This window comes from Mustela erminea, chromosome 4 (assembly GCF_009829155.1).
Source record: "Mustela erminea isolate mMusErm1 chromosome 4, mMusErm1.Pri, whole genome shotgun sequence".
Taxonomy (NCBI): Eukaryota; Metazoa; Chordata; class Mammalia; order Carnivora; family Mustelidae; genus Mustela; species Mustela erminea.
The window spans coordinates 140,440,020-140,467,998 of record NC_045617.1 but is presented as its reverse complement, the minus strand read 5'-3'; the positions used below and the strand labels follow the sequence as shown (position 1 = coordinate 140,467,998).

General features: G+C 43.1%; 1 long non-coding RNA gene across 1 annotated transcript; it reads right to left on the bottom strand.

The window, feature by feature from the left end:
- Positions 1-8,772: 8,772 nt before the first annotated feature.
- Positions 8,773-27,499, bottom strand: LOC116587857. Its single transcript, XR_004284683.1, has 3 exons — positions 27,328-27,499; positions 24,836-24,956; positions 8,773-9,002 (listed from the first exon to the last, which is right to left on the bottom strand). It is a non-coding gene; the product is annotated as an uncharacterized LOC116587857 (long non-coding RNA).
- Between the last annotated feature and the right edge of the window lie 480 nt (positions 27,500-27,979).

Below are 27,979 nucleotides of genomic sequence, written 5' to 3'. Positions count from 1 at the left end.
ATAAAGCAGTTCCCACAAGCGTATTAAATAACTGTATGGAACCTTCATGGCTGGGAAGACTTTGTCCCCCTTTCAGAAGGACGAAAACCTCCTGGGTACTAGATGCCACACAGGGGGGATTTATCGCATCAAACTAAACGAACTCCCGGGCCTGTTAAGTGGCTTCACTCAGCGGCTAACCAACCTCCCCCACCCCCCACGCCCCACCCCTGGGCTTTGCTGAGGAACCCAGTTCAACAGGAAGGTGCCGGAGTGGGGACCACTCCTATGGGGACCACCACTTCGCTATGTGGAAAGGCTGTTCTGCAGCCTGGGAGGTAGTGCAGGCAACACCGTAGCTTCTGGAAAAGGAAAAGAGAGCACCAGATTGTAAGAAACGAGTGGCATTTTGAGTGTCTTCTCGGATTTAAAGACCTAATTAAAAAAAAAACCCCATCTCGTTCCGGTTCTTCATGTTCCTTTGTCAGACACGTCAGCCCAAACCCTGTGCATCTGGAGAACAGTCCTCTCCTTTGTTCGCACACGTCGCGGCGCTCGGATGCGAGGGTCCCTGACGTTTGCCTCTGCGCCAGGCCTAGCATGTTTAGAAACCTCCCGAATCTATGAACTACCACTAATAAAGGAGGAACAACGGTACCAGAAGACTGTCGCAAAAAAGACACAACGACTCCGTTGCCTCATGAAGGTCTTTGCCATCCGTGTCCGAATGTTTGCACGAACACGAGCCTTGAATTATTGGACTTGCCTCAAAATGCAAAGGAGAGGCAGTCCCAGGCCCCGCTTTCAAGGACCAGATAGGACAGATTCTTGCAGAGAACATCCAGAAATAAAGAAGTCAGCCTGCAAACAGGGCAAGAGTTGTTCGCTGAACTTTGGCATCAAGCCAACCATCTTGAGCTCCGCTCATTCAACACAGACTGGGTCCAGACCGAGAGAAAACCCCCATGTCAGGGTCAGGGCTCAGGGAACGGGAGGCTTGACCGTAAATTTAGCAATAATCATCTCAGAGAATGAAAAAGAGTTCCCTTTACACGCACCTTCTGAACCAGTTCTAGAGCACGTTTAGGGATTATGTGGGTCTAACTCCGGGCTGCCAGCGGATGGGGGATGTGTAAAGGGAGAGACAATGCTCGCCGAGCGAGCGGCAGTTGGAAAGGCGAGCTCGCTTTTGAGAAAGCACGTGGCAATTTTCACACACCGATATTCTCACAATTAGAGAAAAGTAATATTTAAATGATTTTCACTGCTTCCAATTTTGGCAGTACGTGGGCCCACAGCACTGAGACTTCTCGAATTGCTGGTGTGATTTTTATCGAGCCGGCCTTGAACTGAATGATACGGGGAGAATAAAGCTCCTTAAGAGACTTGGATGATTTTTTTTTTCCCCCTCTTTACTGGAATGTGGTGGAAAGAATGCTGGGCCAGCTGGCTCCATTCTGACCCAGGTCTCACTCGGGGCCAGTGGACCACCCTCCAGGAAGTCATTTGATTTCTGGGGGTCGGTCCCTCCCTCTTCTGGTGGAGGGGCTGGGCTAGAAGATGCTGAATGGTGCCCTGGACGGCCTGCCTGGTTCGCAAAGCGAGCTGGTAGCCCGGGTTTCGGACCGCCCGCCGCGGCTCGCCATCACCACAGACTCCCACCTCCTGGGTCCGACTCTCCGAGGAGGGTGTACTTTCAGCTCTCTTCTGGGGTGGCTCGTGAGCACAGACAGGCTCTCCCCCTACAAGGAGAGCAGGAAGAACTGGGGCTTTGGAGAGAGACCAACTTGAGTCTCAGTTTACGCCTCTTATTTTTTAAATATTTTATTTATTTATTTGAGAAAGAGAGAGAGAGAGAGAGAGACAGAGAGCACAAGTGGGAGGAGGGAGAGAGGGGGAAGCAGGCTTCCCGCAGAGCAGGGAGCTCCATGTGGGACTCAGTCCCAGGACCCTGGGATCATGACCTGAGCTGAAGGCCAATGCTTAACCGACTGAGCCGCCAGGCGTCCTCAGTTTACTAATCTTTAAAATAGGAAATAGCAGGTGTGCCTGGGTGGCTCAGTGGGTTAAGCCTCTGCCTTCGGCTCAGGTCATGATCTCAGGGTCCTGGGGTCGAGCCCTGCATCGGGCTCTCTCCTTAGCATGGAGCCCTCTTCCCCCTCTCTCTCTGCCTGCCACTGCCTACTTGTGTTCTCTGTTCATCAAATAAATAAATAAAATCTTTTTTGAAAAAAAAAAAGCCTCAAAATAAGAGATAGCAATAGTACCTACCTCCCAAGGTTATGGGGAAAAATAATTTTGGAAAAAAATAAGGCGTAGAAAGGACATGGTTGACTCTGAGGGACTATGCAGTATAGGTCAGCTACAATGACCGAGGCTACAGTTTGACATTTAAGGTCGACCTATTTTTTATGGTAAAGGAGACAAAATTCTAAATCCCCTCCTTTTTTTTTTTTTTTAAAAACAGGAGAAAATAAATTTAATAGGTGTACGGATGGGGAATCCCTCATAGGGGATAGGCATGAAGTTCTTGATAAAATTCTAAATTCTGACCAGAAGTCCACAACTTTGCCAAATTAACCTCACTGCAAAGGAAGAAAATGATTTTTTGTTGTTGTTGAATAATCAGGTTTTTAAACAGGGTTGAATGTTTTTATTTATTTATTTTTCTAACCACGAGTTTGATCGCATCTCATTTCCACAGCAGTGAGGACAGTTCAACTGTCACGTCAGGCATTTATGCTCTAGAAAAATTAAGAAAAGACTGCAAGTATCATGTGTCACCTACCACCAGCCTGACTCGAGCATGGATGGGACCCACGCCCTTTCTCGTGGAGAAGCCCCTTCTAAGCACGGACAGACAGGGTTCACGTGAACCCCATGATTCTGGGCTTTGCCTTCCTGCCCTCTGTCTTCCTTTGATCGGGCTCTATAATTACAGCTGCCTGCTCTGTTCTCTTTAGAGCGACCCGCACGTGAGGGCCTCAGAGTCAGAATTAGTTGGAGTGAAATTATAGCTCTGCTCCCCAAGAAGTCTGTTGAGTCTCACTGGGAAAACCATCACAGGGAGGCTGCTCTGGATTTCTCTGTCTCTGTGTGAAGACTTGAAACTCAGACACAAGCCCACGCTGTTGGGGGGTTAGGGATGGGGGAGGGAGGGAGGGAGACAGAGACAGAGAGAGAAACGGAGAGAGAGACACTGGGATGGTTGATAAAGGGACAACTTTCTCAGACAGGTGAGGGGCTGAGTATGGGCCATCCTCCACTGGGAAAGAGAAACTCGGTTCCTCAACTTCCCTGTGCCTGACTGGGTTTCATCCACACTCCAGAGGGTCAGGGGTGGGGCACCTGTGTCATCGCTTGCAGAAATGGCTTGATTCTATTGAATTCCTCAAACACGGATTGGGGACCCTCCTACTAAGGGTCAAGGTGCTCCATGGGGCCCGTCGTTGGCCCATGGTAATGTCTGCATGAGGCCCCCCTATTGGCTGCGTGTTGCGGGTGGAATTCTCACGGTGACACCCGTGAGGAGAAGAGTCGGGCAGATGCTGTGGACTTAAAATGAGAAAATGTGCATTCTTTAAAAAGTCTGTGTTAGAAAGGCCATTGCAGAAGGGGAATGCACTAATCCCAAACTCTAGCTCAGTTCTGTAAACCGTCCTGAGTGGCTGCCCGCAGCTTTCAGTTACACTTAGGTCACTGGGTCCCGTGCTTTCCAGTACTACTACTGGCTAACTGCGTGGGGTGCAGAAAGCCTGCGCTGCTGCCCTCTCCATATAGCCTCCATTAGCCCATGGTTGGATGCTGCACTGGCTCTGGGGTTGGGGCTCTGTCCTTCCAGTGCCTCTTGTTTCTAGGTTTTCAGGCCATTGACCCCACTCTTACGCATCCTTCCTCCCCGCCACAGTAGACTGCTCCCCAGCTGGACCCGCTTATACCGACAGACTCCTATAATATCTCCAGTGACCTGATGGATTCCATTTAAGAAAAAATATTTTATTTACTTATTTGAGAGAGAGCCTGAGTGGGAGGGGTGGGGGTGAGAGAGAATCTAAGCAGACTCCTCACTGAGCGTGGAGCCCAATGCGGGGCTCGATCCCATGACCCCGAGATCATGACCTGTGCTGAAACCAAGAGCTAGACGTTTAACTGACTGCGTCACCCAGGTGACCCAAACGTGTTTCATTCTCACTGGTGAGAAAACATCATCTGTGACTTTGGTCTAGTCGAGCCAATTTTCTTATGATCCAATCACACCAGTCAGCCTGCCGTTTGTTCCACGTGCTTGCTGATTTATTCACTCAACAAATATTTAGTGGGCATCTGGCACTGTCCCACGTGGTAGGGATATGGGAGAGAGCGAGACACAGCCCCTGCCTTTACGGAACATACGGAGGGGCAACAGAGCAAAGAGATAAGTAGACATGTACCATAGGCGGTGTTGGAGAGTGCTATGCAGGAAGAAAACAAAGAGAGTTGGAAAGAGATAGAAAGTGATGGGAAGGGTAGGGCAGACGAGACGCTTAGGGCTGGAGGTGGGTGGAGAGGGAAGAGTAAACAAAAATGCTCTGGGTAGGGGCGCCTGGGTGGCTCAGAGGGTTAAAGACTCTGCCTTCGGCTTGGGTCATGATCCCACGGTCCTGGGAACGAGCCCCGCATCGGGCTCTCTGCTCAGCGGGGAGCCTGCTTTCCCCTCTCTCTCTCTCTGCCTGCCTCTCTGCCTACTTGTGATCTCTGTCAAATAAATAAATAAAATCTTTAAAAAAAAGTGCTTTGGGTAGGAACATGCCTGGGACATGTGAAGGAGAACATGGGGGCTGGTGTGGCCTCAGAGGGGACAGGAGGAGGGAGGGACGAGCTCGGAGAGGTACATGATGCCAGCACCACTGCTCTTCGGACTGGATGGGACCCTCCCCCAGAACCCCCTCCCCCGAGACCCCCAGGTCTTGTTCTCAAGGTGGTCATGTCGTATTTATTCCACGCATCATATGAGGCTTGATGAGAATGGGGAATAATTTATCAAGTGACAGACCCAGGATGGGCATCCCCCAGTACTTCTAAGTCTACTTCACCTGCCTGATCTTGCTGTCTCCCTCTTCCCTCAGTAGAGTTTCTCTGGCACTCAGCGGAGAATAATAGTGTACTTCAGGGCAAAGTGCCTCCATATCTGCTCCCCCCCTTCCCCCGCCAAATGTGTTTGACCTTGCAAACAGGTGGTGTTCCCGGCCAGGGGGCACCCAGGATGTCCCTCAGACCGTGATGTGCTCCAGCAGCCACTGGAGCAGGGAATGTTCTTCTCCCCCTGACAGGCCCTATGGCTAAGTCAGTCCCTTTCAGGACAGAGTCTGAAGACTCAAAAGGAGATTGAACAACTCTCCAGAGTGGGCAAGCCTAAAAACTTCCTGATGAGCTTAGTCTTGTTCCCCTCAAGAGTTAATCCCAAATGACTCTGAATTAGACCGAGTATTTAGGGCTGAACAGGCAGCCGTGAGATGGGTATTTGCCTTGATAGTGGCAGTGAGACTCCCTGAGCAGGGGGGGGAATCTTACTTTTAAGGGACACTAAGCAATGTAGCTAAATTGTACTCTCGATGGTTCAGAGAGGAGATGTGTTACGGCTGAAGACTGCTAGAAGGAGATACTCAGCTTCCTCTTCTCTTATCCTTTTGGCTTCGGTTGAATTAAATTCAGCAACAACTTAAGAATTCCTTGATTTTTTGTTCTGTGAGGGGAAAAAAAAGCAAAGGATGTTTCAAAGTTCCCACAAAAGAAAAAAAAAAAAAGGAGGCATCTCACCTGTCCTCTTTCCTCAGTCTGTTCTATAAAAAGAAACAAAGTGAGAAGCAAGAAAGCTATGATTATTTTATACCTAGACAGCTTCACGAAATTCTGGAGAATGATACCTCCCACCGTCTTCCCTTTTCCCTCGTGTAGCATGGACCTGGTAGACTTCTGCTTCTGGTCAAAATGAATATTTATGGGAACACAAAACCACCGGGGGCCCAACAAGGCAAAATGGATAATGTCAGACATCTAATAACAATAATAAAAAACTTAGCAGGCATGCAAAGAAAAAAAATGAAAGTATGATCCATAATTAGGAAAAAAGTTAGTCAGCCCACACTGACCTGAAATGAACACAGATGTTAGAGTTAACAAAGACATCAAAACTTATTTTGATAGAGCAACTTATTATTGCTCTATTCTGTGTGTTCAGAGACCCAGAGGGAAGACTAAGCATGTGAAAGGGAGACACAAAAGTTATTAAAAAGACCCAAATTGAACTTATGGAAATGAGAGTATGATGTCTGTGCTCTTAAAAAAAAATGCCCTGAATGGGATCACTGCCAAGCCTAGTCTGTTTAGGCTGCTATAACAAAGCACCACGGGCTGGATGAGTTAAGAATAGAAGATTGTTTCTCATGGCTCTGGAGGCTGGAAGTTCAAGTTCAGGGTCCACCATAGTTGGGTTCTGGTGAGAGCCCTTTTGCAGGTTGTAGCCTTCTCCCTGTATCTCCTTATGGTGGAAAGAGGGACAGAGGGCTCTCTGGGTCCTTTTTATAAGGGCCTTAATCCCATTCACGAGGGCTCCACCCTCACGACCTACACCTCCCAAGCCCCACCTCCTCAGACTATGTCATTAGGGTTTTAAGACTTCAATGTATGAAACTGAGGGTGGGGGGTGGGACACAACCACTCAGTCTTGCAATGAGTAAATAGACATTCTGGAAGAAAAGACTAGTGAACTTGGAAACATAGCAGTAGAAACTGTCCCAAATGAAGCATACAGAGAGAAAAAAGACTGGAAAGTGAACAGAGCATCAGGGACAACTCCCCATAATCTAAAATACCTGTAATTGCAGTTTCCAAAGGAGACAGGAAAGGAGTAGGGAGGCTAGAAAAGGTATTTGAAAAAATAATGACAGAAAAAACTCCAAATTAGATTGAAACTGTAAACTGTAAACTCACAGATCCAGATACTCCTGGAGTATCTTGGATCTGGATCTGGCATGAGAAGCATGAAACTATGCTAAAGTACGTCATCATCCATTGATCCAAACCAGTGATCAAGAGGGGGCGCCTAGCTGGCTCAGTGGGTGGAGAATTTGCCTCTTGATCTCAGTGTTGTGGGTTTGAACCCCATGTTGGGTGTGGAGATCACTTAAAAAATAAAATCTTTAAAAAACAAACTAGTGATCAAGAGAAAATCTTAATAGCAAATGGAGAAAGAAAACCTCCTGGGTGCAGAGGAACTTTTAAAGCACATTTAAAGTACTTGTTAAAGCATCTGAAAATACTGCAGGCAAAAGTGGTGACCTATCATTTTATACCCTGCAAAAATATCTATAAAAACAAAGAAAAAAAACAAAGACTTTTCAGATATACAAAAGATGACAGAATTCATCACCAGCAGACCCTTATATAGAAATGTTACAGAAAGTCCTGCAGGAAGAAGGAAATACGGGTGGAAATACGGGTCTACACAAAACAATGAAGAGAACTGAAAGTGGTAACTATATGTTTGAGTAGATGAGATTTTATTACTATTTAAATTTTCTTTAAGAGAGCATTGTTTTTTAAACAAAAATAATAACAATGCAATGTGGGGTTTATAATGTATGTGAAAGTTAAATGTATGACAGCCATTAGCACAAAGGCCAGGAGGGAGAAATGGAAATATACTGGGAACGTATAGGAAAAACCAATAACATGCTCTCTGGATAAACCCCCAGATATTTGGAAGCCAAATGACCTTCTAAATAATCTCTGAGTCAAAGAAGCAACCAACAGAGAGAAAGAAAGAGTCTTGACATGATTCCTTTTCCTGGTTCTTTGGGAAATTAAAATACCAGAGAGTATCATGATAATATTTTGGGTTAGTAATTAGTAATAGTAATTACTAGGGATAGTAATTCGGAAGTGTATTAGTTTTCCATAGCTCTGTAACAAATCTCTACAAATTTAGCAGTTTTAAATAACACACATTTATTATCTCACAGGCTCCATGGATCAGGAGTCCATGGATGGTTTAGCCAGGTCTTCTGTTAAGGATCCCACAAGTGCAAGCAAGGTATTAGCTGGGTCTAACCCGGGACTCAGGATCCTCTTCCAACCTCATGTAGTTACTGCAGGATTCATTTCTTGGCAGCTATGGAATCCATTTCAGGAGAGACTCTGCTGCTGCTTCTGTCTCTGACCTGCAGACCTTCCTTTAAAGGGCTCACCTGATTTGGTCAGGCCCACCCAGGATAATCTCCCTTCACAAAATCAGCTCTGTGGAACCTTCATTATATCTGTAAATGCCCTCACCTTTGCCATATTATGTAACCTGGTCATGATTGTGACACCCTATGATAATCATAGGGCCCACTACAATCAAGGAGAAGGGATTTATGAGGATTATCTGTCATGGTCCTGGGATTTTAGGGGCCATCTTAGACTTCTGCTGTACCACCAAAAGAGAAAGGACTAAATATAGGAAAGGATATTATCTGTTACTCATAATCTCGTGTAAGTGACTGAATATTGCTCCTGGAGGCAAACAATTAGCTTTGATTGGCTTTATATTATTTTTCTTCCTCGAGACCATTCAGAAGGTTTTGAATAACCTTAAGAGTAATTGTAGTAACAATAAAAGCTACCATTTCATGGATACTTAAGCCTGATATTTGGCACAGTATCTTACATATAATAACACATCAGATCTTCACAACAAGCATATGAGGTAGGTATTATTTTACCCATCCCATAGCTAAAGAGGAGATCCTAAAGTTTAGAAATCAAGTAACTTGCCAAAAGTAACACGACGAGTAAGGGAGGAGTCGAGATTTGGAGTCGAGATTCAGACCCAGAACTGTCTGATTCTAAATCCAGTGCTGTGGAGAAAAAAATGGGAAGGCAGATATCAGGAAAATCTGTGTTTCCACTGCTAGTTCTGCTTTTTGAACAGCTTGTCATTTCTTATTGAATTGTTTCCATTAAAGATAAATGCAGCCATCTTCAGCTTTTGGGAAACGCTCTCTCTGTTGGAAAGAACATATAACAAAGACCAGTTTGTAAACACACACACACACACACACACACACACACACACACACACATTTCAACTCTGCCAAAGCATTTTCTAGGTAGAAACATTGTTCCCCATAGGTACCTCTCCCCTACTTTAGAACAAGGCTGTATGGTTGTGAGCCGTTGAATTGTGTTTCATGAATAAGCTTCTAATTTGAAGAGTGAAAATGCATAAAGACATGAAAACTCTACAGGTGACACTGCCTTAGCATGTAATTATTAAATGCAATTAATACATGTAACTTCATATCTGATGATTGGCAGAGCTAATATTTTATACATTTGAAAAATTTTTGTTCCTGAGACTCTAAGTCCCATAGAAATGCTAGCTCCTATCAGACTGAATATTGCACAGATGTTCTCTAAAATGGGGGTCCCTAGCCAGTTGTTCTTGGAGACCAAATGGCTTCATGGCTCTGGCGGTTATCTCCCTAAGAGGGGACAAAATGTCTTCTAGGCAAAGGGGAGCCAAACGAGTAGATTGGTAACCCGTAAGGAAGAAATGCAGATGGAGTCGTCTCAGAATTTTTTTTATCAAGAACATACTCTCATGCTTTTGTCTCTAGTGTAACTTGGAGAGAAGTCAATGCCGCAATCTCGAGGAGAATCTGTGGACCCCTCTTAGACAATAGCGTCTTCAAACATACAGGGCGGTGTAATTAACATCACCACCAGGGGGCAATAACACCACAGACTTGCTGGGATAGTAATAAGCTTGCCTTTACTGTCTTCAGATCAACTATAAGAATCATCTTAGGTGAATGGATTATGTGTTACTCATGGTCTTCGATACAATTAAGTACCGATATACTAATTACATTTTTGTTTTGTTTATTTATTTATTTTTAAGATTTTATTTATTTATTTGACAGACAGAGATCCTAGGTAGGCAGAGAGGCAGGCAGAGAGAGAGAGGAGGAAGCAGGGTCCCCGCTGAGCAGAGAGCCCAATATGGGGCTTGATCTCAGGACCCCGGAATCATGACCCAAGCCGAAGGCAGAGGCTCTAACCCACTGAGCTACCCAGGTGCCCCTACATTTTTGCTTTAAAGTAAGAATAACAATAATCAACGTTTACAGTCTGTATAGTTGGGCAGGCTTTGTGGGGAAAACTTTTATTCCCCTCTGTTACCTTTCCCCTTAGAAGGAAATTATAGCCTTAAAAGGGATTCTGATGGGAGTCATGGGGTACGGAGGGGTGTTGTAATGGACAAGAGCAGGGAAGCTTCCAGAAAATGAAAATGAGTCCCAGAGACATGAGGCATGAATCCCCCAACATCATTCTCCTAGAAACAGGATCAGAGCCCAGAGGTCCTGAGCCACATCTACTGGGAACCCCACAAGACTATGCAGCCTTCTCAGTGAGGTTCCCTGTAGATGTGACTCAGGATCTCTGGGTTCTGATCCTATTTCTAGGAGGATGATGATCTCCTCCATGTTCCTCAGCATTTAACATGGACTTATTTGGTTCCTAAAATGCACAAAGCATTGGCTTGGCCTGGGCTGTCCTGGGGAGAAAAACTAACACCACCAACAATAATACAGACATGGTCCCTGCTCCATGTCGGGATCTGATGGGGACATAGATAATGGGTTGATACTCAAATAAATCTCTAATCACAAACTGTATTAGGATGATATAAAGGAAAATGTAAGTTAGTGGGAGATCATACAATGGGAAGAGATGTCCAAAATTGACATTTAACTTGAGGATCAAGGGAAGAAGCAAACAAAAAGCTTGGAAAAGAATATTCCAGGCTGACTCTAAGGTATACTGGATTGTAGAAAGAGGCTGGGACCATTTCATGCCAAGTGCCCTGTAGGTCATGTCCAGGGTCTGGGATTTCATCCTAAAGGCAGTAAGTGTTGAAGGGTTTTGTACAGAGGATTGACATGGATCCAATTACATTTTGTAAGACCAGTGTGCCTTCCATTTGGAAAAAAAACGAAACGAATGAGACAGTAGATAGAATTATTAGGGAGCCATTATAGTCATGAGGTGACAAACAATGGATGCTTAATAGTGATGATGGAGAGAACGAAATAGATTCCAGATGTATTCTGAGTGAGATTTGGTGGCAAAAGCTGTTGTTGTCTTGGCTGTCAGGGTTAAAGGAGAAGGAGGGATTGAGAATGACCCCCCAGAGCGTGGGCATATCACAGAGTATATGACAGGTGACATTTATTGAATTGGGGAAGACAGGAGAAGGAACAGAAGACCAAATGTTCAGTTTTAGACATGATAATTTGAAACATCAGGGAGGTATTCAAATGGGGATATAAGGCTGGAGTTCAGGAGGAAGATGTAGACTAGAGATTCAATTTTAGGGATCATTAGCATAAAGCCCTGGGAGTAGATGAGACCGCATAGAAAAACAGGATAGAAAGAGACAAAGGCAAGGGAAACAAAGGCAAAGATGAACTACTGGGATTTCATCAAGATAAAAAATTTTGCACAGCAAAGGAAACAGTCAACAAGACCAAAAGAAAGCAGACAGAATGGAAGAAGATATTTGCAAATGTCTTATCAGATAAAGGGCTAGTAGCCAAAATCTATAAAGAATTATCAGCTCAACACACAAAGAACAAATAATCCAGTCAAGAAATGGGCAGAAGACATGAACAAATATTTCTCCAAAGAAGACAACAAAATGGCCAACAGATGCATGAAAAAGTGCTCAACATCACTCGGCATCAGGGAAATACTAATCAAAACCACAATGAGATACCACCTCACACCAGTCAGAATGGTTGAAATTAACAAGTCAGGAAATGACAGATGTTAGGAAGGATGCAGAGAAAGGGGAACCCTCCTACACTGTTGGTGGGAATGCAAGCTGGTACAACCACTCTGGGAAACTATGAAGGTTCCTCAAAAAGTTAAAAATAGAGCTACCCTACAACCTAGCAACTGCACTACTGGGTATTTACCCCAAGGATACAAATGTAGTGATCCAAGGGGGCACACGCACCCCGATGTTTATAGCAGCAATGTCCATAATAGCCAAACCATGGAAAGAACCTAGATGTCCATCAGCAGATGAATGGATAAAAAAGATGGGGTATATGTATACAATGGGTTATTACGCAGACATCAAAAATGAAATCTTACCATTTGCAATGACACAGATATAACTAGAGGGTATTATGCTAAGTGAAATAAGTCAATCAGAGAAAGACAATTATCCTATGATCTCACTGATATGTGGAATTTAAGAAACAAGACAGAGGATCATAGGGGAAGAGAGGAAAAAATAAAACAAGACGAAATCGGAGAGGGAGGCAAACCCTAGGAGATTCTTAATCCTAAGAAACAAACGAGAGTTGCTAGAGGGGAAGGGATGGGGGATGGGGTAACTGGGTGATGGACATTAAGGAGGGCATGTGATGTAATGAGCGCTGGGTGTTATATAAGACTGATGAATCACTGGCCTATGAAACTAATAATACATTAAATGTTAATTAATTGAATTTAAATTTAAAAAACTCTCCCTTTATGAAACTGTTCAAATCAAAGAGAACTCTGAATCATAAATGCCTAGATTTATAGTTTGACATTTGCAAGAAGGAAGAAAAAAGTCATAGAGCGAAATCTAGAGTGAAGAAAACGAAACTCCACCATATTCTCTGTAATTTGTCGTATGTTTACTTTTAACCTAGTCAAAAGCCCTATCACTTAAGGACAAACAGAGAAAAACTGTCTTCTTTCCAGAAACCAAATTGGTGAACTGTCCTGATCAATCCCGGGAGCCATGTCCTTCGACCCTGTCAGCCTGATGGGAATGGGAAACAGATCTTTCAAAATATTCCTTGAATCTAAGAATCTTGTAGTTCATTGATGCCTCTTAGTAAATACTAATGACTAACCATGGAAATTTTTTGCCTCCTGGTCAATTTGAACAATTGTCTTCCTTTTTCAGCATTAAGCAGGAAGGTCTCTCCAGAACTATCATGAATCCCACATCTCAGGTCCACAGTTGTGTGTGGCATGTGTTTTTTTTTTTTTTTTAAAGATTTTATTTATTTATTTGAGAGAGAGAGACAGTGAGAGAGAGCATGAGCGAGGAGAAGGTCAGAGGGAGAAGCAGACTCCCCATGGAGCTGGGAGCCCGATGTGGGACTCGATCCCGGGACTCCGGGATCATGACCTGAGCCGAAGGCAGTCGTCCAACCAACTGAGCCACCCAGGCGTCCCTTGGCATGTGTTTTTTGTCCAACTTTTATCAAAGAACAAAGTTCAAAGGAGATCAGAATCTACCATTCAAACAGTCTCGGAGGGAGACAAAACAGGACTGTTTCAATGAGAGAGAACAATGGGGAAAATTCTAATGAATAACACTCCATCTTTTTCCTAGGACTCCTTGAGAAATACTGTGAGCATTCTTAGAAGTCGTTTTTCTTTCTCTTCTCTTGGGCTATCAAATGATAAGACCTTGTCATCTGTGTTGCTGCAGGATCTAAAGACCCCTTCTGCTTTCCCATCTTACTGTTACTTCTTCCGTTAAGAATAGTTCACATTTTGGGACGCCTGGGTGGCTCAGTGGGTTAAGTCACTGTCTTCGGCTCAGGTCATGATCCCAGGGTCCTGGGATCGAGCCCCGCATTGGACTCTCTGCTCAGCAGGGAGCCTGCTTCTTCCTCTCTCTCTGCCTGCCTCTCTGCCTGCTTGTCATCTCTCTCTGTCAAATAAATAAATAAAATCTTTAAAAAAAAAAAAAGAATAGTTCACATTTTTGTCCTAGAATCTTACAGAAATATAAATGGATTTTGTTTCAAAAAAAAGGAAAAGGAAGAAAGAGAGAGAGAGAGGAAGAGAGAAGAGCCAGAGACGGGTCCCGGGAGGATGCCAGCATTTAGAGGTCAGGAAGGAAATAAATGCCCAACTTGCCGAAGTGACTATGAGGGAGCTGATATGTTCCAGAAAAATGAGAAGAATGTGGTATCATGGGAGCCAAGACAGGATCTCTCAAGGAGGGAGAAATCCACTGGGTCGAATGTTATTGAGTGATTACTAAGTAAGGTAAGACCTGTGGAGGAGAATTGGATTAAGTAATATGGAAGACACTGGTTGCCTCCCCTAGAGCCGTTGTCAGTTAAGTGAGGGAAATGGAAGCCAGATCGGAGTATTGGACAAGAAAATGGGCACACAGTACTCCAAGATAAATCACAGATAGTTTAGGGACTTCAGTGTGAAAAAGGTAACTAAAAGCTTTGAGAAGAGAATGTGGGAGAACATTTTCATTTTTTTAGAATAAGAAACAATTTCTCAAATGATACACACACAAAAAGCACAAGTCGTAAAAGGTACAACTTACACATTTGACTACTTTAATGTTCATTGAATATGAAGAACTCTGCTTCATAAAGAATGTAAAAAAACAACTTGCAAATCCCATGATTTTCCTGTTCCATATTTAGGAATGTGAAGAAAATCTTGCCCACACACCCAGAGATGTGTGTAAGAAGGTGCATGGTAACATTGTCCGTAAGAGTACAAACCCAGAAACAGTTCAGATGACTGTTTATACCATAAGCAGATGGCTGTTTATATACCATTTCTCAAAAGAAATGATGTATAAACTTGTAGTATATTAATTGAACAGGATGTCACACATCACAGCTAGAATGAAAGTGGTTGAACTACATGGGTCTCTCTCACACATGTAACATTGAGCCAAACATTCAGTGTGCAAAAGATTCTGTGTTGGGCCCAGTTAGGCAAAGTTTAAGAATATTATTTAGAAATATGAATCTCAGTATCCAAAGAAAAAGCAAAAAGAATGGAAAGTATTTGTCTTTTCTCAGCATACTTGAGTATAGAGAATAGCACAGAAGATTATGCTTTCAATATACTTGCTTATATTTGCATTTTTAGAACTAGGTACATGTATTATTTTAATTAAGAATGTAAAAGTATTCTTTTTTTAAGTATTTATTTAGCTGAGAGAGAGAGAGGGAGAAAGCACGGGTTAGGGGTGGGGTAGAGGAAGAGGGACAAGCAGACTCCCCGCAGGGCAGGGATTACCCGCCCCCCCAGTAGGGGGAATTGATCCCAGGACCTTGAGATCATGACCTGAGCCAAAGTCAGATGTTTAACCTACTGAGCCACTCAGGTGCACCAAACGTAATCTTAAAAGTAAAGGAGAGGTGAGGACATGGGGTCTCTATGAGGGGCAGCTCTGAACAACTTTGGATCTGAAGGGAGATATAGAAAGAATAGTTGGCTGACACAGGAGATGGGATCAGGGAGGGGTTGTTTATTCTGACTGCTTTTTTAAGGTGAAATATATTTGATATTGTGGGGACCAAGGGCAGGCCACCCCCAAATGTGTCACTTTGACATATTTATTATTTCAAATATAAGTTACTTAAGACGTAGCAAAGGAAAATGGACACTCAGACCCTTCTCTGTCCCCTTGAAAACAGAAAATGAATCTCCCATATGATACCCTCCCTGTTCCAAGAAGTAAAAAGATATCCTTACCACCAGAGTTGGGAACTTTAAAGTAGAGAAAGCTGTAGAAAGAAGCCTCGTTGCTTTTTCCTAATCTACTACCTCAACTCAAATTTTGCTTAGAATCCGGTACTAAATAAAGCTCCTAAACGTTTGTTTTCTTTATCCTGTCAATTCCTCACAAATGTATCTTCTTTGTCTAAAATGTATAACAACAACTGCTTGCCTTTGCCCTTTCTTTAGGTCTCAGTTTCAATACTGGGTCTCCATATATATGTGGTAAAAATTTGATTTTTAAAAAAATATTTTTATTTTATTTATTTGACAGACAGAGATCACAAGTAGGCAGAGAGGCAGGCAGAGAGAGAGAGGAGGAAGCAGGCTCCCCGCTGAGCAGAGAGCCCGATGTGGGGCTCGATCCCAGGACCCTGAGATCATGACCTGAGCCGAAGGCAGAGGCTTAACCCACTGAACCACCCAGGCGTTCCCCCACTCTGGCCCAAATTTGATTTTTATACTGTTAACTTGTCTCAGGTAAATCGAATTCTTAGTTCAACTGGAAGACTGAAGGGTAGAGGAAGAATTTTTCCTTCCCTGCAGTACCAGTGGGAAGAATGTGTTCAAGATGGGGAGGTCAAAGTTGCAGAAGATTAGGGAGATAATAACCCAGAGTATGGTCCCCGAGAAGGCAAGAGGAAGTAAGGCCCACACCATTTTAATAAGAGGACAGACACTTTGTACGTGATAACAAGGAGGAGGAAGAAGAGACTACGATAGATACAGGGAGCTGGGTGAGCTGTATGGAGGGAACATGAGAAAGTTCCTGTCTGATGGACTCACTTCCCTTTTTTTGAGTGAGAAAGGATCATTTGCTCAGAAGGATGGTTGTAGAGGGAGGGTCAGACCTTGACAATGGGGCCAGGATAGATCTGTCATTGTCCAGTGGGGCTGTGTCGGATGTCCTCATGAAGATGAGAATCAATTGATATAGTGATATCAATTCTCTCACTTATATAATCACTTTGGCCAGAATTAAAATCAGGGAATCTGTTCCTCCTCGCCCCATGCTGAGATAAATGGCCATGTGCCAATGGTCACTCAAGGCCAAAGGATAAGCATGGCACAATTTCTGGAAGGTAAATTTTACATGATAATAATTACTTTAGAACATTTTATTTAAAATCCAAGAACACATTAAAAAATGATTAGAACATGAAGTTCAAATAGATTGTTACAGTGAATCAGAATATTTTAAATGAGATGTTATGATTACAAGAGGTGGCTCTTCCTCAAATTCCTGGGTAAGTGACTTGTTTGCTCCCTTTTGCAGGCAGGGGTACCTGGGCGAGAAGTTTGGCTACTAATGACTTAGGCTTTAGCGGGTTTGGGAGTCACACAGAAGCCAAGTGGAGATTAGGAACCATATTTTTGGACTCAAAAGCATGGGATTTTTCTACCTTCCCACATAACATCTAAAGATTATTCTTCAAGATTGTTCATTTCTGTGTTAGAATGTTCTGTTGAATTGCATTCTAAATGATGCATACAATAATCTTGTATCTTTTTTACCTAACAGACAATTGTAAATGTGTCTCCAGAATTCCGGCTGTCAATGGAATTTTAGTAAAACCCATGGCAATCTCTGCCTGTCACTTGGCTGGTGGACTCCTTGGCTATTTTGGGCCTTTCTTTTGGTAGAATTCAGAGCTGTACAAATTGGGCTCCACATTGTACTAATTTGGGCCTCTGTTTAGGGAAATACATTTGCATCTCTATCATCCTTGCTGTTTGACAGATGAGGAAAAGGAGTCACAGAGGTGTTGCTTGCTCGAGATCCTGAAACTCACAAGCAGAAGCTGCTCGTTTCCTATTCTGTCAGAGTAAATGGTGCAACTATTTTTGGTTCGGTGTTCTTTTCCATTTCTGGTTATCGTGATCAGAGAGAGAGAGAGAGAGAGACAAATTCTACTTTGTTCCTAAGATACCCTTCGATCTCTTTCAGGCAACTCACAGGCCATGCTTTGTCACTGCAGCTCTCACGCAGTAAGGTCCTTGGGTGGTGGTGGCTGGTGGGGGATTCTATGATAAAGCCCTTGTTGCAAAATAAATATATCACCTCAAATTCTGCGCCGGGAATTACAATGGAATCTGTAGCCTTAACCCTTCTTTAATAACTTGTCAAAACCTGTTATCTCCTTAACGCTATGCCCTTTGAAAAGAGCCAGAGGTGAATAAATCTCACCAATATTGAGTAACAGGCATTGAAAAAGCATTTAAATAGCATTTAAAGGGGTAACATTATTTTAAGTATTTAGGGAAACTAAAAATTCTATCTATATGTTAAAAAGGATAATATGATAATGGAGTCTAATCATATAGGAGTAATCAGATTAGGGAGAGATTCTCCATGGACAGGAAAGAGACGGGGGTCTGGTGCCATTGTTGTCCCAGGAAGGGGCTCAGTTTTATGGATACCAGAGAGGTGCACCCATTCCTTGCAGTGACTGAGAAGATGCAGGGAGAAAAGCAAATTAGGAGAATGTTGTAGATATGACCAGAACTTTCCGTGGTGGTTTTTCAAGTGAGAGCGTATTTTACAAGGCAAGGCATTGGCCCCAAATTACCCATCTCCTGCCTTCCCCACCACTTAGAACGGACCTACTCCTGACCATCCCCAAGGGGGGAATATCAGGAAAATAGGGGTAAGGAATAAGATCAGCCAAATGTCATCTCGGACCCTACACGGAGCTGTCTTTCCGTGCAGGTAGACTCTAAGAATTTCCACCCCCAAATCCCCACCTTCTAGTGTAAATGCCTTGGTGTAATCTCTCCTTGAGTGTGGGCTGGTTTAGTAATCTATCTCCAACCCGTGCAATCCAGCAAGATGATGCAAGCTCCTTCCGCATTTAACCTATGAGCCTAGAAGTGGAGACTTCTCCATCTCAAGCCTTAAATTAGACCCACCTTGGCTGCAGTCCTGTCAGAGACCCCCAACTCAGAGAACCCAGTTAAATGATGCCCAGGCTCATGGCAGAGAAAGCCAAAACCACGAGATTACAGATGTGGGTTTAAGCTGGAAACAACAAAGACAACAGCCAGGAGAGGGAGAATCCTCTTATAAGAGCACGAATTCATTACGCTCTCAGACTTCCACACTTCCGCCCAGCTCTGCCTTCTGCCCAGGGCTGACCTTCTTTGTCCCCTTCCATCGGGTAGACTCCCAGTTCTTCTTGCAATATTTTTTACAATACTTTTTAAAAAAAGATTTCATTGATTCCTACCCACTTAAGCCCCCATGTTGCAAGATGGGATTGGGAGGGAGACAAACCATGAGTGACTCTTAATCTCACAAAACAAACTGAGGGTTGCTGGGGGGAGGGGGGTTGGGAGAAGGGGGGTGGGATTATGGACATTGGGGAGGGTATGTGCTTTGGTGAGTGCTATGAAGTGTGTAAACCTGGCGATTCACAGACCTGTACCCTTGGGGATAAAAATATATATTTATAAAAAAAAAAAAAGAAAAACAAAAGAAATGAGCTTAGAATGCAGCAAGATAATTAAAAAAAAAAGATTTGATTGATTTATTTGAATGAGAGAAAGGGTGAGGAAGGGGAGAGACAGAGGGGGAGGTCCGGGCCGGGGGAAGACTGCATTGAGCCTGGTTCAGGGCGGGATGTGGGGCTGGATCCCCGAACCCCGAGGTCACCACCCCAACCGAAACCAAGAGTCAGCCGTTCAACCAACTGAGCCACTCAGGTGCCCCTGGAGTATTTCCAGTATTAGTATCTACCACGTGGATAGAGTGTCTAGAAGAAAGATACCCGGGCCATCCATACCTTTGTAAAGGTGCCAGGGATCACAGACTCACTCTGGGCAAATCTTGTCATCATTGACATTTAGATAAACCAACGTTTCCCAGTTCGTGCTGCTGTGGCCCCGCCATTTTTAAAAAATCACACTCATTGCATGAACATTTCAGCCCAGACAAAAGAGATACTGAGATAATTTGTTGCCAGGAAATTTTATTGCAGTGAAACACTATGAGCATTCCAACCCTTTCCAGGCTCTTAGCTCACTTTGCATCCATTCCTGCTGTCCCACGGCCACATTCCTCCTCCCACAATTGTCCTCTGTTTCTCTTTTGCCGGGCCCTCTCCAGCTGGGACCTCCAAGCTGGCTGTGTTTTGAGTCACTGATAGGCGTAGGTGGTTGGTGAAGGTGGCCTCTTTACCCTCCCTGCATCACCAGGGACATGGCGATCTGTGAACTCCCTCTGTCCATTTTCTCTCGCAGCCCTTCTGTCTAGGAGAATTTTCTATTGGCTCTTCCTTTGGCCACACTGACCAGTTTCAAAGCCTCATAAGGGTGTGCTGGGGGGGTTGCCTTAAAACTTAGACATTAAGGGCATGGGATCTTGACTCAAATGCACAGCTTTCATTCACTGGCTGTGTTATTTCTCTGTGGGCAAGCTTTTTCTCTGTGCTTCCGGTTCTTTATCAGTAACACAGGGTGGTAACAATAGCACTTACCACATGGAACTGTTTGCAGAGGATTAAGTGTATGGATGTCTCTGAGGTTCTTGAAATAGTCCCTGGCACTTTAAGACTTGCTCTTGCTAGAGACTCCAAAGTTTGCCAAATAATAAGAAATGTGTGAAAAGAGATACACATGCTAAATTCCGGCCAAGACAATGCTAGAGAAACATTACACAGGAAACATTCGATATGGTGCCATTGGTTACAGGTTACGTTCAAGGATGCAGTTGTGTGGGTTTTGTTGCCTATCCCTGACTTTCTTGCCTTTTCTATTTGGTTAAGATGATGACATCCTGGGGGTACTGGGGGGGGGTGCAGTCAGTTAAGCGTCAGACTCTTGGTTTCCACTCCAGTCCTGATCTCAGGGTCGAGGGATCAAGTCCCATATCAGGCTCTGCTCTCAGCCCAGTCTGCTTGGGATTCATTCTCCCGTCTCCTTCCTTCACTGCTCCTCTCTCCCCATCTCTCTCAAATAAATACACAAATAAAATCTTTTTTGCAAAATGATGATGACAACATTCCTTCAGGTATCTGTGCATCCTGACACCTTCATTTCGAAGATCTTGGCAATTATCCCTTTCACTGTAAGACAGGACAAGTGTTGCCTGTTGTTATTATTTTTTTGAACAGAAACTAAGGCACCAAGAGAAGCAACAGGAGCCGATGGATACCTTTAGCCCACATGTATCTGAAATCCTTTTAGATGCAAGCTTTCCTGTCAAACCTACACAGAATCATGGTAGTCCGCATTAATTTCCTTTTTCTAAAGCTTATAACGTGCTCATTGTTCAATTACGCACTTTGCTGTTGTTTCCTGTTTCTTGTGTATTAGTCATGTTTCAGCTGAAACCTAACTGAAAACTTATCAAGGCTGGGGACTATATCTTGCACATTTATTTGCACTCTTCATATAAAACACCTGATGTTGGGGCACCTGGGTGGCTCAGTAGGTTGGGCCTCTGCCTTCGGCTCAGGTCATGATCCCAGGACCTGGGATCGAGCCCAGCATCAGGCTTTCTGCTCAGTGGGGAGCCTGCTTCCCCACTCCCCCTGCCTGCCTCTCTGCCTACCTGTGATCTCTGTCTGTCAAATACATAAATAAAATCTTAAAAACAAATACATAAATAAATACATAAATAAAATCTTAAAAACAAAACAAAACCAAAACACCCGATGTCACAGTTGCTCGGGACCTGGAAGGTAATGGGTGGAAGAAAGCCTAGCAGTGCATGCCCATCTCCAGGATAATGGCAGTGCCTGTGTGTCCGTAGGGAGGTGGCTTTTCCTTTGTTGTGTTATCAACTGAACGTACTTGACTTCAACCTATCTGGGTGCTGGTAAGTTTCAGCATGGAAGTTAATAGTGATCCCACCAAGACATACACAACTCCCTGCAGATCAGGCAGGTCTCATAATGCCAGCCTGTGGCCAATGGATATCTGCTTTTTCCTTCTTTTTCTTTTTTCTTTTTTAGAGTGAGAGAGAGCATGAGAGGGGAGAAGGTCAGAGGGAGAACCAGACTCCCTGCAGAGCTGGAAGCCAGATGCAGGACTCGATCCCATGACTCCGGGATCATGCCTTGAGCCAAAGGCAGTGGCTTAACCAACTGAGACACTCAGGTACCCCTGCTTTTCCCGTCTAAGAAATTTTTAGTGATCCATGCTTAAAAAAAAAAAGATGCCTTATGGCTCTAGATCACCTTGGCTCAAGAGAAGTGAAACTAAACCTTAAAAAAAAAAAGTTTGCACCATTATATTCCAAAATTATTAGGTCAACCCAATGAGTATTCAGTGCAGTGGGAATTGGGTATGCCTGCAAGCAATGCTTAGCATCTTTTCTTTCCTAACTTCTGATCTGTCCGGTAACAGGAACCCTTATCTTCTCATGCCCACCAGTGATTCAGAAATATCTATCTTCTCGTGGAATGTTCACTTGGCTCGTTACAGTGATTCTTTGCCTTTACTACATCCCATGGCGGCTTCTGCTTGTTTTGCGATGTAAGTCAAATTTCTTGGTAAATTTCCTTTTTCACCTAGGTCACCGTGAACTTTTAAGCCTATTATATATTCATGTTCAACTTCCCTTTTTCGTAACTCATTTTGCCTTGTTGACTCTCACTTCAACTTTCCCTTCCCATATGAATGTCACATTTTTAGAACAGATATTTCTATAGTTAACAACTTCTGGTCTTCACTTTGCCCTGAGGTCATGGAACGGAGTGCGTAAGAATGAAATTTCAGGTGTTTAACCCTGGATTCAGATCATGGCTCTACTCCTATATGCCTTTGAACAAATGCTTCATCCCCCCCCCCCCCCCCCCCCGCCTTTAAACTTCATTTGCCTCCTCTGTGAAAAGGTAATAATATTTCCCTTACAGGGTCATGGCGAGGATGAAAAGGATTAACATATTTCTAACCCTTAGCACCGTACCTGAGACAGACCAAGAGATCACATTTGAGACAAGGGGAGGAATTGTAATCGCCTCAACATGCCCTGTGTCCACTTCCTCAGGATGCGCTGAACGTGTTAATGCAGTTACACCGTTCCTGACCTTGACTTAGTATCAGCTCCCTTTGTAACCAACGTATGCCTTCTGCAATCTCAAGCGATTCTAGACTTTCTCCTTCTGGATGATAGACATGTGGAAGGCTTCCTGGGGTTGTTTAGTCATCCACATCCTGCCCCTGCCTCATTCAGGAAGTCCTGCCTCTTTGCTGCTGCAGAGACCACTGTCCCCACCCTACTCCTCCAGGGAGCCCCCCAGAATTTATCAGAGGAAGCAGAGTTCCTCAGCATACTTTAGGAACTCCTGAACTCGATCCTCAAATATTTAATGAGTGAATGAAAAACCACATTTAAGCTTCCAACAGTCAAGTAGCAATTTAGGGAATGTAGAGGCTGGATTACTAATGTGCTGAGTATGGAGTAGAGATTCCATCCCACGGCAAATCCGAAGGAGAAGCAGGCAAAAACCCTGTATCAAGCATTATCCTGCTGGCTCCAGAATTGGACTATTTCTTCTGTAGTTATAAACCACGTCCTATGCCTTTTTTGTTTTTTTTCTTTTTTGATCACTATCCGATCCATATTCATGTCAAGCCTCTTAAAAGATCTAGTCAGACTTACTTTTCTGCTGTAATCCTTTCCTATTAATAACTGCTTATCAAGATGTCATTCTCATGCCATAAAGTCCTCCCTTCTAAAGTGTGCAATTCAATGGTTTTTAGCATGTGAACCACTACCTGGTTCTGGGACATTTACATCATCCTGAAGGACACCCCGTTTGCATAGTCAGTGACCCACCGTTTCCTCTTGCTCCCGACCCTGGGAGCCGCTGGTCTACTTTTTGTCTCCATGGATTTGCCTCTTCTCTGGAGTCTGGCCTCTTTCACTTGGCATAACATTGTCAAGAGCCATCCATGTGGGTGAGAATTATTAAAATTCCATTTCTCTTTCTGGTTGAATACTGTTCCATTACATGACTCTGCCACATTTTATTTTCCTGTTCCATCAGTTGATGGATGTTTGGATTGTCTCCATTTTTGGGGAATTGTGAACATTTGTGTGCAGGTTTTTGTGTACGCCTTGAGACTTCCTAAATATATATATTTTAAACTTCTTATTATGAGAAATTTCAAACATAAATGAAAGTGGAGGAAGTCATGGTCTTATCATTTAGCTTCAGGAACAATTATTAGTTTATGTCTAACCTTATCTCACCTTTACCCACTCCTTCTTCTCACTGCTTCTGAATTATCTTGTGACAGATTCCTGGTAGCATATTATTTATTCATAAATATTTCAGGAATTATTTATACTTTAGAAATAGTTTCATTGAAATAAAATTAGTATACTATAAAATTCACCTGTTTAGAGTCTATTCTGGTATTTCCTAATTCTTTTTAAATTTAACGAATTAAATTTATTATTCTTTTTAAAAATTCCATTTATTTATTTGACAGAAAGAGAGAGAGAGAGCGCACAGGCAGGAGGAGTGGGAGGGAGAAGCAGGCTCCCTACCGAACAGGGAGCCCAATGTGGGCCTTGATCCCAGGACTCTGAGATCATGACCCAAGCAGAAGGTGGACACTTAACTAAGTCACCCAGGCACCTCCTCCTAATTCTTTCTTAAGAAGATTTATTTTATTTATTTTATATTATTTATTTATGAGACAGAAAGAGAGAACTAGCAGGGGAGGGACAGAGGGAAAGAGAGAATCCTAAGCAGACTCAACACCCAGTTCGGAGCCCGACATTCGGCTTGATCTCACAACCCTAAGATCAGGACCTGAGCAGAAACTGAAAGTCAGATGCTTAACTGACTGAACCAACCAGGCAGCCCGAATATTTCCCTAATTCTGCCTGAGAGAGCTCTCTGGCCCCCTCCCACCATATGAGAACCCAGTTAGAAGTCTCCTGTTATGGACCAGGAAGAAGAGTTTCACCCAAATGCTGGTGGTTGGGTCTTAGACTCCCAGTCCCCAGAAGTAGGAGAACGAAATTTCTGTTGTTCATGGCATTTTGTTATAGCGGTCCAAACAGACTAAGAAGGATTATTGATATGGATAGGCTTTGATCTATCATATTTCTATTGAGCTTTCATTGTTCTACCTCCTCTTATTCTTCATTTCTGCTTTCTTTCAGATTTACTGCTCTGCTTTTTTAAATTCTATTTTCTTCGCTAGTTAACTGCTATACTATACTATACGTGTGTGTGTGTGTGTGTTTTAGGGGTTACTGTAGGGTTGATATTTTACATCTTTAAATTATCATAGTCGATATTAAGCAATGTTATACCTTCATGTACAGCAGAAGAACCTGATAGTCATCTGTCCCATTTCCTTCCTCTTGGCCTTTGTACTACTGTTGTCAAGCATTTTGTGCAGCATTATTACTTTTTCTTGAAACAATGATCTTTCTAAGAGATTGAACATAAGAAAAATTGCTTCATATTGAGGCATTTACCTGCCATTTCTGGTTTTCTACATCCCTTTGTGTCGATCCATATTCCCATCTGGTACCATTTTCCTTCTCCTTGATGTACTTCTTTTAATATTTCTTGTAGTGTAGCTGGGCTGGTGATGAATTCTTTTGATTTCCCATCCCTACAACCTTGGGCTCAGTGGATTTGCTTAGGAGTCTCCTGACACCCAATGGAAAAATCCTTCCGCCAGGGAACAGAGTAATGTTTCCATTAAACTGGTTGCTGAAATGGTTCCTGACCATTTGGGGCTCAGTGGGTCACCAAAATAACAGATACAGAAGGGAGAACTGTATTTTCTAGAATTGTCAGTATTTATTCCTAAAGGGAGATTGGATTGTTTCTATATAAAGTGGGTGAGAAAGACTATCTAGAACCCAGGAGGTTTGCTGGGATGCCCCTTGGTGCTTCATTGTCTCCTAGTCCCGCTCAGTGGAAAGCTGAAGCAACCAAGTAAAGACAGGACCACCAAGGACTCCAACCCTACAGGAGTAAAGGTGTGAGTCATCCCAGCACATAAGGAACTCTAACTCTAATGTCTGGCATACTGATAGAGGGTTACGGAAATGTGCTACGGATATGGAAGAATGAACCTATGAATATCAACCTGGGTCTTATGACCAGCTATTGAATCAGTTACCTTATAGGTAACTACCTTATAGGAAGATTATTGATGATGGCTATTTTTTAAAATCACATATAATATGATATTTTATCCCTCCCCTCCATCTGGTCAATACATATCATATTATATATATGTATATTACATAGGTAGAATTACTGATAGAATTTTGTGCATCTGTTGTCATTTTAAGACTCTCTTTTCTCATCTGTTCTTGCATGGAGTGTGACCTAGAAATCCCTGCCAGGATATTTTCCCCAAATTTCTTTTATTAACATATAATATATTATTTATTTCAGGGGTACGGGTCTGTGATTCATCAGTCTTAGACAATTCACAGCACTCACCATGGCACATACCCTCCCCAGTGTCCATCACCCAGCCACCCCAGTCCTCCTACTCCCACTCCTCCTACCTCCACTCCAGCAACCCTCAGTTTGTTTCTTGAGATTAAGAGTCTCTTACGGTTTGTCTCCCTCTCTTGTTTCATTTTTCCCTCCCTTCCCCTATGATCTTCTGTCTTGTTTCTCAAATTCCTCATATCACTGAGATCATATGATAATTGTCTTTCTCTGGTTGACTTATTTTACTTAGCATAATATCCTCTAGTTTCATCCACATCATGGCAAATGGCAAGATTTAATTTTTGATGGCTGCATAGTATTCCATTGTATATCTACACCACATCTTCTTTATCCATTCATCTGCTGATGGACAGCTAGGCTCTTTCCATAGTTTGGCTATTGTGGACATTGCTGTTGTAAACACTGGGGTGCAGGTGCTCCTTTGCATAACTGCATCCAAACGTTTTCTAATAAATCATTTCTCTCCCTAAGTCTAAGTCCACTTTTCACAAGAAATCTCCTGGAAGAGAAGAGCAGAGGCTTTCTGCCATCTTGCCACACATTTCACAGCGACTCTCCATCTTATTACGTAAGCAAGCTATTGACTCCCACAATCAGGTTTTTATAGTTTTGAGTTCAGGCATCACAAATGTTAGTGATATTTATCATTGAGTGTGTAGACTAGAAGTAACAAACTAGGGGCCCGAGGGAGGGAGGGGAGCCGGGAAGCACAGGTGTGTGTCTTCCCCATCAACTGTAATTATTCTACTGGTCCTTACCTCTCTCCAAACCTCCTCAGTTTCTATAGCTAACATCACTTCATCTCCTTCTCCCAAAGCAAATCTTTGACAAGAGGAGTACTGAGCCCAGTTCAGTTTACCAAGACTTGAGGATGACATAATAAAATTAAAAATAGTATCCCTCTGTCTTGAGACTGCTGTAAGGAATAAATTAGTTAATACACGAAAGTGGTTAGAAGTTGCCCAACCCATCTTGTGTGATCAGCATAGGCTAGTTTCTATCATTGTTATAATTATCGTTGTTATTATTAAATCATTTGGCTCTGCATCTTAAAGTAGCTGAGACCAACACTAGGAAAGAAGGAGACGAAATTGGCCTGGGGAAAGGGGGAATCATTTCTCTGCTATATCAATGATATTTTCTCAGCCATTAGAATCACATGTAAAATGCTATTTTTGCAGGACAAATCCAATCTGTGCCCCTCATCTTCATAAGGATCTTATCTATGTGGTAGCTGTTTTTCTAAAAATACATACAAAAATCTAGGTTTTATGAAGTTAATCTGTTAATCTAAATGGAGAAAGACTCGGAACACAGATACCTCTTCCTTTCTTTTGGGCTGGAACACAAACGCTATGTAGGAGATGAGCCAGCCTCGCGTGACCATGGAGCATTGAGCATGAGGCCGGAAGTCACATTTTAAGGACATCTGAGAAGAAAGGTGTCCCCGTGGAGCTGCCCTTCGGGCTTTTGACTCCTACTTTTGTGACAGCTGATCTAAAAAGACAGAAGATGACTTTTGGTGAAGCCACTGTATGTTTGATTTTCTTTGGTTTGCCAAAGGTTCAAGCATAGGCAGAACATATGGCTATCTATATGAAAGGATTTAAGGAAAAACGAACAGATAATTTTGGATAAAACAAAATAATCTCTTCTACTTCCTTGAAATAGTGCAATAGAAATCATTCTTTTTTTATACATAAAGTTTTCATGTCCCCTTTAAAACTCAAAATTTGGAAATAATTATATCCATTGGAATATGTAGGGACTATGTTCTCTTATTTTCTGTATTCTTGATATTCTGACATCCGGGGCCTTGCTGACCTGAGAGGGACTGGGCCTCCAAAAGCGAGCTAGTTCCTAGAGACAGTAAACATCTTGTGGAATGCGGCTTGGATATACTAACCAACCAATCCAGAGCCCATACCATCACCGCCTCCTTTTTGGGGGTCACCTTCATGGAGATGGGATGA